This window comes from Chrysemys picta, chromosome 9 (assembly GCF_011386835.1).
Source record: "Chrysemys picta bellii isolate R12L10 chromosome 9, ASM1138683v2, whole genome shotgun sequence".
In the NCBI taxonomy this organism is placed as follows: domain Eukaryota; kingdom Metazoa; phylum Chordata; order Testudines; family Emydidae; genus Chrysemys; species Chrysemys picta.
The window spans coordinates 28,911,667-28,926,328 of NC_088799.1; the positions used below are offsets into that span (position 1 = coordinate 28,911,667).

Genomic DNA, 14,662 nt, shown 5'->3' on the forward strand with positions numbered 1-14,662 from the left:
TTTATGGAGTGATCCATCTCCTGTCATCTAATTCAAGCTTCTGGCAGTCAGAAGTTTACTGACACCCAGAGCATGGTGTGGTATCCCTGACCATTTTGGCTAATAGCCACTGATGGACCTATCCTCCGTGAATTCATCTAATTCTTTTTTTGAACACAGTTATACTTTTGGCCTTCACAACATCCCCTGGCAACAAGCTCCACAGGTTGACTGTGTGAAGAAGTACGTCCTTGTATTTGTTTTAAACCTGCTGCCTATTCATTTCATTGGGTGATTACTGGTTCTTCTACTATGTGAAGGGGTAAATAACACTTCCTTTTTCACTTTAACCAGACTATTCATGAATTTGTAGACCTCTCTCATATTACCCCTCAGTCATCTGTTTTCTAAGATGACCAGTCAAAGCCTTTTTAATCTTTCCTCATATGGAAGCTGTTCTATATCCCTAATAATTTTTGTTGCCCTTCTCTGTAGCTTTTCTAATCTAATCTATTTTTTTAAAGATGGGGCTACCAGAACTGCACACAATATTCAAGGTGTGGGCTTACCATGAATTTAGATAGTGGCGTTATGATATTTTCTGTCTTACTATCTATCTCCTTTCTAATGGTTCCTAACGTTCTGTTAACTCTCTGAACTGCTGCTGTACATTGAGCAGATGTTTTCAGAGAACTATCCAGGGTGACTCTAAGCACAGTACAGACATTAACAAATGTCATTAGGGATTCTGAAAGTGAAAGACAATTTGGGTGAAAGTGATCATGAAATGATGGATTTCATGATTCTAAGGAAAGGAAGGAGTAAGAGCAGCGGACTAAGGACAACAGATTTTAAAAAAAGCAGACTTTAACAAACTCAGAGAACTGGTAGATAAGGTCCCATTGGAAGAAAACATAGTACCTATCTTTAAAAAGGGGAACAAAGAGGACCCAGGAAAATATAGACAAGTAAGCCTAACTGTGATACCTGGAAAGATATCTGAACAAATTATTGAACAATCAATTTGTAAGTACCTGGAGGATAATAGGATAATGAGCAATAGTCAGGTTGGTTTGGCTTGATTTGTTCTTGAGAAATCAATGCCATTTTCCATCTTTGACAGGGTTACTGGCTGAGTAGATGGGGGGAAGCAGTAGTTGTGATATGTCTTGATTATAGTTAGGTTTTTGATATAGTTGCACATTGCATTCTCATAAGCAAACTAGGATGCGTACACAACTGGTTGAAAGACCATACTCAAAGAGTCATTATCAATGGTTCACTGTGAAACTGGGAGGGCATATTTACTGGGGCCCCATAGGAGTCAGTCCTGGGTTCAGTACTTTTCAACATTTTCATAAATGACTTGGATAATGGAGTGGAGAGTATGCTTATAAAAATTGCAGATGACACCAAACTGGCCAACTGGGAGGGTTTGTAATAACTTTGGAGGACAGAATTAGAATTCAAACTTGCTTAATAAATTGGAGAACTGGTCTAATTCAACAAGTTGAAATTCAATAAAGACAAATGAAAAGTGGTTCATTTAGGAAGGAAAACTCAAATTCACAACTACAAAATGGGGAATAACTGGCTCAGTAGTAGCACTGCTGAAAAGGATCTGGAGGTTATGGTGGATCACAAAGTGAATATGAGTAAATAATGTGATGCAGTTGCAAAAAAGGCTAACAAAAGAATATAAGAACGGCCATACTGGATCAGAGCAAAGGTCCATCTAGTCCAGTATCCTGTCTTCCAACAGTGGCCAATGCCAGGTACCCCAGAGGGAATGAACAGAACAGGTAATCATCAAGCAATCCATCCCCTGTCACCTATTCCCAACTTCTGGCAAACAGAGGTTAGGGACACCATTTCTGCCCATCCTGGCTAATAGCCATTGATGGACCTATCCTCCATGAACTTATCTAGTTCTTTTTTGAACCCTGTTATAGTCTTGGCCTTCACAAAATCCTCTGGCAAAGACTGATTGTGAGTTGTGTGAAAAAATACTTCCTTTTGTTTGTTTTAAACCTGCTGCCTATTAATTTCATTTGGTGACCTCTAGTTCTTGTATTATGAGGAGTAAATAACACTCCCTTATTTATTTTCTCCACACCTGTCATGATTTTATAGACCTCAATCATATCCCCCCTTAGTCATCTCTTTTCCAAGCTGAAAAGTCCCAGTCTTATTAATCGCTCCTCATACGGAAGCTGTTCCATGCCCCTAATAATTTTTGTTGCCCTTTTATGAACCTTCTTCAATTCCAATAGATCTTTTTTGAGATGGGGAGACCACATCTGCATACAGTATTCAGGATGTGGGCATATCATGGATTTATATAGAGGCAATATGATATGTTCTGTCTTATTATCTATCCCTTTCTTAATGATTCACAACATTCTGTTCGCTTTTTTGACTGCCATTGCACATGGAGTTAATGTTTTCAGAGAATTATCCACAATGATTCCAAGATCTCTTTCTTGAGTGGTAACAGCTAATTTAGACTCCATCATTTTATATGTATAGTTGGGATTATGCTTTCCAATGTGCATTACTTTGCATTTATCAACATTGAATTTCATCTGCCATTTTGTTGTCCCATCACCCAATTTTGAGAGATCTTTTTGTAGCTCTTCGCAGTTTGCCTGGGACTTAACTATCTTGAGTCATTTTGTATCACCTGCAAACTTTGCCACCTCACTGTTTACCCCCTTTTCCAGATGATTTATGAATATGTTGAATAGGAGGTTCCAAAACCTCCTCTAATGACACCTCAATCTGGGACAGTTCCTCAGATTTGTCACCTAAAAAGAATGGCTCAGGTTTGGGAATCTTCCTCACATCCTCAGATGCGAAGAATTCATTTAGTTTCTCCGCAATGGCCTTATCGTCCTTGAGTGCTCCTTTAGCACCTCGATTGTCCAGTGGCCCCACTGGTTGCTTAGCAGGCTTCCTGCTTCTGATGTACTTAATTTTTTTTTGCTATTACTTTTTGAGTCTTTGACTAGCTGTTCTTCAAATTCTTTTTTGGTCTTCCTAATTATATTTTTACACTTCATTTGCCAGAGTTTATGTTCCTTTATATTTTCCTCACTAGGATTTAACTTCCACTTTTTAAAGGATGCCTTTTTGCCTCTCACTGCTTCTTTTACTTTGTGCCTCTCACTGCTTATCATTCTGGGGCGTATTAACAGGAATGGTGCATGTAAGACATGGGAGCTAATTGTCCTTCTCTACTCAGCACTGGTGAGGCCTCACATGGAGTATTATGTCTAGTTCTAGGTGCCACACTTTGGGACATATGTGGACAAATTGGAGAGAGTCCAGAGGAAAGCAACAAAAATGAGAAAAGGTTTAGAAATCCTGACCTATGAGGAAAGGTTAAAAAAACTGGGCATGTTTAGTCTTGAGAAAAGAAGACTGAGGGGGGAACCTCATAAGTCTTCAAAGATGTTAAGGGCTGTTATAACAAGGATGGTGATCAATTGTTCTCTATGTCCACTGAAGGTAGGACAAGAAGCAATGGGCTTAATCTGCAGCAAGGGAGATTTAGATTAGCTATTAGGAAAAACTTTCTAACTATGAGGACACTTAAGCTGTGGAACAGGCTTCCAAAGGAGGTCATGGATTCCCCATAATTGGAGGTTTTTAAAAACACGTTGGACAAACACCTGTCGGTGATGGTCTAGGTTGACTTGGTCCTGCCACCTTCTCAAGGTCCCTTCAAGACCTACATTTCTATGATTCTATGAAATCACTCCTCACAACATCCCTGTAAGACTGGTAGATAGGTGTTGTTATTCCCATTTTACTGAAGTTGAAGAAACATGCCTTGGATCAAAGAGAGACTAAGTGACAGAGCCAGGATTAGAATTCAGGCCCTCCTGACTCCCTGTCCTGTGTTCATTTCTCCAGCCCTCACAGAGGTCCAGGGCTGTCCCCACCAGAATGTTCTAATAGCAATCATGTTCCAGTGAGCTTTACTTTAGTACTAGGGAAATAGAAGAGAAAATTGATACTAATAGAATTACCTTCTGTGTGAAGGTAGCCTAACTGTATGATAGAAACATTATCCACTATTTTGTTAAAGAAGAGTAGAAAGATATTATTTAGTTAACTTTTTTTAAAAAGTTCTCTTATAAGGTGCTTTTAAGAAAATTTGGTAACTGGGTTAGAGATGAATCTTGTTGTGATACTACACGCCATATTCGTCATAGAAATATTGTTATATGAATATGGCATAACTAAGATGTTTTATGCAAGATGGGTCATGTAAGGTATCATTGGAAAGGTTATGTTTTACTGAATATGATTATCATATTCATATACATGTATCACATCTATATCTGAAGTTAGGAATATTGACTATGTAACAATTACAACTGTGGTTACACCTGGGAAACGCCCACCAGACAGTATGCAATCGGCCTGGATGAGCCATTAGGAAAGACACTGGATCTTTGAAGATGTTGATCTCTCATTTTCCTGGAGTTCCTTCCTGTGGACATTATAAATAAACCTTGTCTGATAGTAGCTTTAACACTGCAAGGCCATGTGATAACGTCACCTGGTATGGAGTACCACCTTGGACACTGCTGGTATTTTTCCACCGGAAACAAAGGATTCCCGCCTTATGTAAATCCTATTTAAGGCTGGGTAGTGAGTCAATCAGGGCTCTTCTCCAATGCTTCCCTGCCCAAGAAGGAAGACTGCTGAAAGCACCTGAAGAGACAAAAGGAACTAAGCTGGGGAAAGGCAAGGGCTGAGATGGGGTATAGCCTGTGAAGAGAAATAACTGGACCTCTGAGCTGCAGAAACTCTGCAACTTGCCTAAAACAACATTTAAGGTGAGAAATTACTATTTGTAACCTGTTTCTTTAGTGTATTAAGCTTCGTTTGTGTGTTTTGTTTTATTTGCTCTGTAATCTGCTTTGTTCTGTTTGCTATGCCTTATAATCACTTAAAATTTACCTTTTGTAGTTAAAAAACTTATTTCTTGTTTATATCAAAACCCAGTTTGTGCAATTCATAACTGGGGGGGCAAAGAGCTGTGCATATCTCACTCCACATTGAGGGAGGGGACGATTTTTAAGAGCTAACACTATGTAGATCTCTATACAGCACAAGACAATATAATTTTGGGTCAGCACTCCAGGGGTGTATGCACAGGAAAGCTGGGCAATCTCCTAGCTGAGCCCTCCCACAGAGAGCTAATTGCAGACTCTGTGTGAGTCTACAGCTGGGTGTGTCCCTGTCTGTGTGTGTGCTGGAAAAGGACTTGAGAGCCTATCACAGCAGCACAGAGTAACGGAAACCCAGGCTGGTAGGACAGGTGAGCTCAGTGGGACCCCAGCACATCCGTTGGCATCCCAAAAAGGGGGTCCAACCCATCACACTTGTCATGGGTTAAAACTGATTAAGACAAAGAAAGCAAAGAATAGGAGTAAATGACGTGGAAAAATGTTAATAGTGGGGTGGTGCACCTCTGTGCAGGACTAGAATAGTACTTCTAAAATACCTGTTGATATCCACTCAGTGCATGCAGCTAAATGGAGCAGGAGTATGGGTATAGAAAATGCAATGTATTCCGTAGGAGAGAGGAACCAGGGGCTGTTGTGGGTAGCTGCTGCTAGGGAATGGAGGGTAGCAGAGTTTCTCTCTCTCTCTCCACTCCAGGACCTCGTAGAGGAACTTGCCTCTCTGTGTCCAGCTCCTCCCATGCTTACATTTAAACATGAAGGGCTGTTACTGAAAACTCAGAGCAGAGAGAACATTGAACAGCTGCCAGAGACAGCTGACCCACCCTCAACCCTTTGGGTAACTGGAGTATAGGTGAGGGGATAGTGGGGCAGAGGGAAAGGAAGCCCCTCAGGAGAGAAAGAGATAGGGAGAAAAGGAGAAGACAGAAGTGGAAGAGTAATGGGGAGATACATTCAAGGACAGAGTGAAAGAGAAAGGGGAACTTCAGGGGTGAGTGGAGAAAAGGTTGTTAGCCCTTATGAAGGTAGATTATGTGGTATGTATGTTATTTAGGCAACAATGTTCAGGGTGATTGCTCATCTTTTGTGACAGGTACTTCAAGAAGACAAGCTTGCCAGGAGAGAGCAATACTAGAACGAGGGCCAGCTAGAGGATATTGCCAATAGAAAGAACATTTTGTAGTGAAGTCAGATAAAATGTTTCTTTTACTTGCCTAAGCCCGCCAACATGAAAGGAAAGTTGTTGTGCAGAAGTTTCCAGGAATGTTTCCCCAGCTTTACATAGGTCTGTCTGAGGTAGAAATGCTGAGGCACAGTACTCCAGTCAGTATACACCTGTACGTTTTGGGCAAGGTTAAAGTGGAGTGAGAAATCTGTTCTATGTGGGGTCTTGTACTGCACCTATCACAGCGGTGTCTAAGCACTGTGGTGTGTGATAGACCCAGACCAGTTGGGAACAGCAGAGTAGCAGAAGGGAGATATACTGGCCACTGGATAAGTAGTTTTCTGTTCCCAGGGGCTGCTCCAGGCTAATAGACCACCTGACTCCAATTAACCTGCTAAGAGTCAGGTGAGGCAGTTAAGCACCTGACTCTAATTAAGGCCCCTCTGATGCTATAAAGGGCTCACTCCAGTCAAGCCAGGGGGAGCCAGAGGAGAGGAAGTGCGTGTGAGGAAGTGGGAGCAAGAGGTGTGCAAGAAGCTGAGAGTGAGTAGGCGTACTGCTGGAGGACTGAGAAGTAGAAGCGTTATCAGACATCAGGAGGAAGGTCCGGTGGTGAGGACAAAGAAGGTGTTGAGAGGAGGCCATGCGGAAGTAGCCCAGGTAGGTGTCATGCAACTGTACCAGGAGACACTCTAAACAGCTGCAGTCCACAGGGCCCTGGGCTGGAACCCGGAGTAGAGGGCAGGCCCGGGTTCCCCCCATACCTCCCAACTCCTGATCAAACACAGGAGGAATTGACCTGGACTATAGCTTCTACCAGAGGGGAAGGTCTCTGGATGGTTTCCTGACTCACAGGGTGAATCTGTGAAGCGAGCAAATCCGCCAACAAGCGCAGGACCCACCAAGGTAGAGGAGGAACTTTGTCACAAGTGTCATTAGCCAGCAATCTTTCAGCAAGTGGGAAATGTGTATGTTCTGAGAGGTAAGGAGCAGGGGAGTAGAGGTACCACCCTCGCTTTTCTATCAGGAAGTCTCCCCTCAAGGGAGTCTATCAGCAGACACTGGTCATATACATTATTTCTGTGGCCTTGTATCTAACAGTTATTTCCTAAAAGGCACCAGCGAGAGCATCTTCCCTTCATGTGCCGCCTTGTCACCCTACATCTTAGGGTGCCTGACTTTAGCACATTTCTTCAGATATTGCCAGTGCTGCCGTTTGATTTTTCTCTCTCCCACAATCATGCCACTAACTGGTGCCTTGTTTTATTTATGTGAGGTTGCCTTCAACTGTTACCCCTTTTCTACCCCTACAGGAGACATGCTATGGAATAATGATACCAGATAAACACCACAAATGATAACCAAGCATGCTAGCCAATATTTTTACAGTTGATACATGTCGTACCTGGATAGTTCTGCTATCTCACAGATACCATATGGAATGAAGATTGCAAGAGGTGATGAGGAGAGTAAATCTGTATTAGTTTGAGGAGGTGGCACAATAGTGAATAGAAAGATCACACCTTGTTGACCATCCTGTTTTCCACTTTTAGTTATGATTCACTTGAAAGCCCAAAGTCATTTTAGCTTGGTCCATCATTTATCTAAAAGATAAGTCTGTTAATGATTAGACTAACCATTTAGTTTCATAGGGATTTTTGTTGTGAGCAATCACAGTTGCTATGATTTATAGTAAAAACAACCTCCCAAGACTGTTGGCTAAAAAAGGTCCAAAACAAAGTACCAAGAACTATTTATTTCATGGTGTCTAAAGTATTCTTATTATCCATTGAGTCCCCCAAAGTATTCAAAATAATGCAGATTCTTCTTAGTGTGAAGACATGAGCTAAGCACCTTTACCAAATACTTTTTTTTTTGCCAAAATATATTTTGCAAAGTACAAAAGTTAGAAGCAGCAGAACAATAGGGATTAGAGAAAGGTGTACAATATTTTAGATCAGGTACCTACAAAGAAGGGAAAGAAGCATGAACATTTGTATGTATCTCTGTCTACTTTTAATTTTCCTTTAAAATCTCTGATTTGCTACTGAGTATTTGACTGAAGAGTACACAGCTGTATTGGCTGAGAAAGATAGCGTGGTGTGAGATACTTCTACACCCATGGTCTTTTAGGCAGTGGTGTTTTCAGAGTGCTCTGTAAGTGGTACATGTAAATGGAAATAGAACAGGAGTACTTGTGGCACCTTAGAGACTAACAAATTTATTAGAGCATAAGCTTTCGTGGACTACAGCCCACTTCTTTGGATGCATATAGAGTGAAACATATATTGAGGAGAGTCTCTAAGGTGCCACAAGTACTCCTGTTCTTTTTGCGGATACAGACTAACACGGCTGCTACTCTGAAACCCGTAAATGGAAATGATATTGGGGGAGGTAAATCTGTTGATGTCATTTAAACTGAAAGAAAATGTGTCTAACAAAAGCTTGCCCTTGCTCTACACCTTGTAGAGTGTGGATGTATGTTAAAGTCATAAGTGGGAACAGGAGATTAAAATTATGCCATGTTTAGTAACTTTGCTATATGCCTGCAACTTCTACTGTGTTCAATAGGAGTTGTACATATGAAACCACGGACAGGAATTGATCCTTTATGAAGTTCACTGGGGAAGAGAAGGAGATGGAATTGTTAGGCACATAGCAGTGTGCCTAAAATTCAGAAAGCACTATAGGTTTTACATAACAGCTCAGATGCTGTAAAATGTGAGGAATTATAGTCAAGAGAGCAGTTACTTATTCTCCTGGTACTGCTTGGCATCTCGTTGGGGTCATACTGGGAGGTGGTTGCAGTCTGACCACTGCAGGAGAATACTGATCATGATAGAGGAGCTTTGTGCTGGCAAGGAGTTTGGATGCTTTTTTTCCACATGTGAAAAAGATGTTCCAGAAATATCCTGAAGAAAATGGAAGGTTAGTTAGTACTTGAATGCATGACTGTGAATGTTTGGTCTAGTATCCATACATGAGGCTCTCCTTTCTCACTAGTGAGAGTTGTTTAATTGGTGTTCTGTGACTGGAGCTTGTAATTTATATCATGTTTTTGAAACCATGACATTCCCATATTTGTGTAGTTAATGTGACCGATGGTACGGAAGCACAGGGGATTACCAGAGAGATTGGTAATACTGAAATAAGAGATTTGATTCTTAAATATTTATTCCATTACAAAATATGGTACTTAAAATGATTACAGTACAGAAAACTTATGCAGTGGGCCCAAATAAATGCAGTGCTTTCCCACCATCTGAAATGAAATTGTCAAGAATTTAAAGTTTCGTTCTACTCTGAATATTAATACTTTCTGAACACTTTCTGCTCCAGAGAACAGCTCCCTTTATGTATTCACAATATCCGCTTAATTTACTGAGTAAAATAAATATTTCCTACCTCTTACACTTGATAGCTCTGAAGATCCCATACAGCACCAGGAGACTGAAATGGAATCGATTCTGTCTCATGCATTATCAGCAGAATTGTTAATTAAATTCAGATTAAGGAGACTCTAGTGGTGTTAATCCATGAGCCAGAAAAAAAAAATCCATTTGACTTTGAGATCCCTGGCTGAGTTTGGATGGCTGGTAGCCTTCAAAACTAGCTTTTAACTGAACAGATTTTATCTGGAAGTTATTGAGAGGCAATAAATATGTAACACCATGATGCCAATTTCAGTCAGTTCTCATAGTAGATCAGCACTTTAAAAGAATAGATTATCTAGCCCAAGAAGAGTTTCATACGTCAGTTACGCTGTAGACTTCAAGGGGGGAAAAAATCACCTTTATGTCTGCAAATACAGTACAATATTTCAATGGTGTAATTAAAGTATAAATGGGACTCTACTTCCACAATCTGTCTCTCTGCGTCTTTCTTTTACACACTTACAATAGTGGCAAAAAGGAAGCTACCAGGCAGACATTATTATTAGTCCGCAGATAAAAATGTAGAAACTGAAGTTTTTTTGTCTTACATTGGGAGGTTAATTAACAATATCTAGACCGGTGATGTAACCTGACAAGACAGCATGCTCCTCCTTTCTGCAATGTTGTGGTACTATCACCTCTGCCTGTCATTATTGCCATAGAAACAGATAGCTTCCCATTACCATGGGTTGGTATGGCATGTGCAAATTGCAAAGCGCTGTTGCCAGGCTAGGAGATAGGACATGTCACCCCCCTCAGAACAACGGGCCCAATTCTCCTTTCCCCTTCTCTGATGTACATCAGGAATTAACTCAATTTCAGTCAACAAAATGCACAAGTGTAACTAAGAGAATTGTGCCCACTATTTTCAAATCTCCAGATGAACATTGTTCCCCCTACAACAAGCAGTAAAAGGGCAGATTAGCTTCCCACTCTTAGCAATACTCTTAGCAAGTACATCAGGAAGTACTCAAGGGACGTATTCCTGACTTAACATTGCTGTGAGAATGTGGTTCAGGGTTTGTAGAGATGAAAAATACACAACAAATGCTCAGTTCCAGCTGGAGAATTATACCAGTAAAAGATTGTTTTAAAAGATTATGATGGCAGTAAAACAAAAAGGATCACCCTAATCAAGAGTGTGAAAGGTTTGTCTAATCATAAAACACTGCTGCCAGAGCACTTTAACATCACCACATTAATTACCTGCTTTAGGCCATATTCAGCCCCTTTTATTCATGCAGATCCTATTGACTTTAATTCTAATCTACTGTAGCGTTGTTGTGTTCAGACAGCTATATTAAAGGGAGTGGTGATTTCCCATCAAGAATATACAGAACGAAACCTCTCCAAATTCAGTACTTCCAGCAATTACAAGTGACAGGTTCACCAAGTTTATTTACTGAACTTTCCCATGTTATGGCAGTTGGTTTTTAAAATACAATATCGTTACACTCCAATACCTGTGGAAATTCAAAATGAATTGCAAACTGTTTGGAATGAATGGCAGGATTCAAACCATATTAATTCTCTATTAATTTCAGAAGAGTTGCACAGGTGTAACAAAGAGCATAATTTGACTCTGCAAGTTGATTACTTGTAAATACTGTGAACCAATTGGTGATTTATCCAGTTGCTTTGCTGGCACCAATGGGTTTGCTCAGATCTTGAGATATTCCAGGATGCATGTCTCTGTAAATAACATATCATAGATTTTTACAAGCATTATACCTCATACATTTAAGGTCTGCAGTCACTTAAATATTAAATGTTAAAATATGGAAACCTCCTGTTGCTGTATTTTTCTCCACATGTTCAGAAAAAATGGAATGAAATTTGGTTATGCAGAGAGAAGTTACAGACTCTAGACCAAACCAATATCTGATATTAGATAGCGAAAGCTGCATTTCCAACCCTTTAGAATGTTCACTCTGGATTTGTAATAAAAGTAAATAGAAGAGATTGCACCATTGTCATCTCTGGTGCCTTTAATGGAGTTACACCAGGACTCCATATGGTCTGTTATGAATAGCCTGAATAATCTCCCGAGTCAGAGGGGTCACTGCTCTAAGTTCCATCACTTTTGGTAAGTGGCATCTTTACTCTGTCTTGGAAGTGTTGACAAGACATTAGAGAGCATCCGTATGACACGGCTGTGAGTTTGCACGCTGGACCTATCTAGCTATCTGCAAAATAAAGATAAGTATGTAGCATGGTTTCAGTAAATTGGCCTTGATGCAACTGTACTATCTTCATGCTAGGGTCTGCTTGTAGATGATTGCATTTTGGCAAGGGAAAAGGGATTCCACTTCCAACTTGATATAAACAAAGTATAAATTTATCATAAAACTATGTAACAGCTCGGAAACCATGGATACATTTTTTTCATTAGGCACCTGGACATTTTATTTTTTTCAATGAAAATAAGAGTAAATTAAAATAATCTGAACCAATACTCCCCTGATGAAAATGAAACAAAAACACCTTCCAAGGGAAAATGCAATGCCCAACAAATACGAATTAACTCCCTCAGATATGCTGTAAACTTTTCCCTGCCATTCTGACCTATCAATTAACTTTAAAAGCAACTGAACCAAGACACAATGTAGAATAGTTTAGTGCTCTCATAAAGCAAATGCAAAAAGCCGGAAACCTTTCACTGATGTCTATAAAGCAACCCCCGCAGTGCTTGAGTGGCAGATGAGCACAAAACCAACTTACCTGGCCCTGGTGTGGGGAGACGAAGGAAAACCACAAGGGCTGTTACTACCTGAAGTACTGGCAGACTTAGACTTACTGCCCCCTCCTCGGTGCTGCTAAAGTACACGCGCCCCAGGCGCCCTCCTGCCGCCCTCAGTACAGTCTATGCATGAAGCCCCCACTGAAAAAACTTACAAGGCAGCAGGAACTTGCAGGCTGGTGCGCGCCCCGCGTGGTGAGCTGGCGGTGCAATGGCAAAGTCGGGAGGTCCCGCCCGGGCTCTCTGCGCGCTGTCTGGGGCGAGCAGCTCAGCCCTGGGCGAGCCAGGCTCCTCCGGATCTCCCCCCCCGCCAGGAGCAGCCCGTCGCCGCCACCGCCGCCCGTCTGTCCCCTGGCTAGCTGGCTGCGGCTGTCACGCGCTTGTATCCCTTTGCGGCTCGGACCCCCCAAGATTTATAGCAAGAGGCGTTGCTGCACAGCCGGGTCCCTCTCGTCTCTCACTCCCCCGGTTCCTCTCCCTCCTGGGAGACCCTCTGTGACCTCTGTCCCTCCCACTTCCCCCCACGCATGAGTGGAGCCTAGAGACTCCCCCTAATTCATCACCCCCCTTCCTCTCCTCCGGTTGCTGCCGCTTGACCCCCTCCCCCGCCGGGGTCAGTTTGCATCCAGAGTCGGGCACAGCTGCGTTGTCTGCCTCTTCAGACGGTGCTTGTCTTTCTACCTTTTAATTACACGCCTGGAGCAGGGAACTTTTCTTTCCTCCTCCAGAACTTGGCCCAGTGGGAGGGGAATCCAGGGGACTAAACGAGCTGAAACTTTGCTCTGCAGCGTCTGGGCTGCTCTGTTTCCGAGATTCCCCTTTCGGTTGTTCAGCTGTTTGATCGCAACTTGCGTGCTTTGGAAGGGGAAGGCACACATGTAGTTGTGGTGAGCACTGAATAAAATAAAGGCGACCCTGTACAGAGGTTTCCTGCTCCCGAGCCATTAGTACAGAAGAGCTCAGTGGCGTATATTTCACACCCTACAACAGCGTCCAATAGACATGCTGCTCGGCAGCCCCAGGGAAAAAAGTTATTTTAAGAGGAGGAGGGGGGACAACTCCACCATAAATGCAGATCGGGCAGTTTGTGTGGGGCTAATACATGCATGATGAGTGTGTGTGTGTGTGTGTGTGTGGGGGGGGGGGGGGTTCATTCTCTACGTGCATGCTGCAAGAAGAGGCATATACATTTCCAGTTTGCATAGAGCTTCAAAAGCCCAGTTGTAGGTATCTCCAGAGCCATGTGGCAAAACATTAAGAGTGATCTGAAAATTAATAATATACAATAAATCAGCCAAACTTTACTACTTGCAGCTGAATACCCAAACAAAGGTGAAAGAAGGGGATAGGGAAGCAGTCACTTTACATCAGGTAGGAAAATATGCCCTCTAAATGGGCACACACTGAAGGTCAGTGCCAGACAAGTAATTTTTATTTATCTTAAGTCTGATCTCAGTTAGCTTGAAATAGAGAAAGTTCACAAGCAGGCTTTCTAAGACCCTTATGATGTTGCTGGATCAGCACAGGATTTTTTAGATATGCTATTAGGAATGTGTTTAAGTGCCATCATCCACCGTTAAAAATATAGATCCTTCTGTGAAGGGTGATAGGTGCTGGTATGATGCCATACTGCAAAAAAGGCTGATCTCTAAATGTCTGTTGCCCAGGGTAAATTGTGAAAGCCCCCTGAAGAGGATGACCTTGCTACGCAGGATAGTAAAACTCACTGAGTGTTGGTGTATTTTCATGGTGTCCAGAAGTGGTTGGAACCATGGAAATACATTACTATGCCATACCACAAAAGAAAAAAAAGCAAATCAGGAGGAAAAATTCCAATTCTATACTAATTCTGACATTAGCTGGAATAACATATGTTCTTCAGCATCTGCATATGTATATTCGATAGGGATTTGTCTGGCTACAGGTTTTTTTAAACATCTGTTAGCTAAACCAGAGATTCAAATGAGAAATATAGAACTCAGAAGCATGACATGGACTTAAATTTTTTTAAGGAGTGTCTTATTGCTCTTAGCAATGAATGAAATACCTGGAGTCACAAATATATCTGTGGACACAACGTTGTCCTAATATTGGTCGAGTTATGTAAAGAAAAGGTATCTTTCCACCAGAATAATACTGTGAAATTTCTAAAGGAGAGAAGCATCTCTGTGCATGAATAAAATGACTAATATCACATCACATTTAAAAGCTCCATAGTTCTGTGATTAGCAATTTAGGCACAATTTTCCTTTATTTTAAAATCCCATGTGTTCAGTAACACACTAGAGTGCTTATCCAAAGTGCATTCTGAGGTTGCAATAATTGTGGAAGGTGTTATATGTCAGCAGAATGGGAGGCATGT

The 14,662-nt window shown here is 41.6% G+C and overlaps 1 protein-coding gene across 2 annotated transcripts in view; it reads right to left on the reverse strand.

The window, feature by feature from the left end:
* Positions 1-14,331, reverse strand: part of AGTR1 (angiotensin II receptor type 1) — a 56,716-nt gene extending 42,385 nt beyond the window's left edge. The window contains exon 1 of one of the 2 annotated variants that reach the window (XM_008171493.4): positions 12,456-14,331. The gene's annotated coding sequence lies outside the window, so the exon portion shown is untranslated. Of the gene's footprint in view, positions 1-12,281 lie in introns of both variants that reach the window. The other variant, XM_065557916.1, reaches the window with a different exon arrangement.
* Positions 14,332-14,662: the final 331 nt, after the last annotated feature.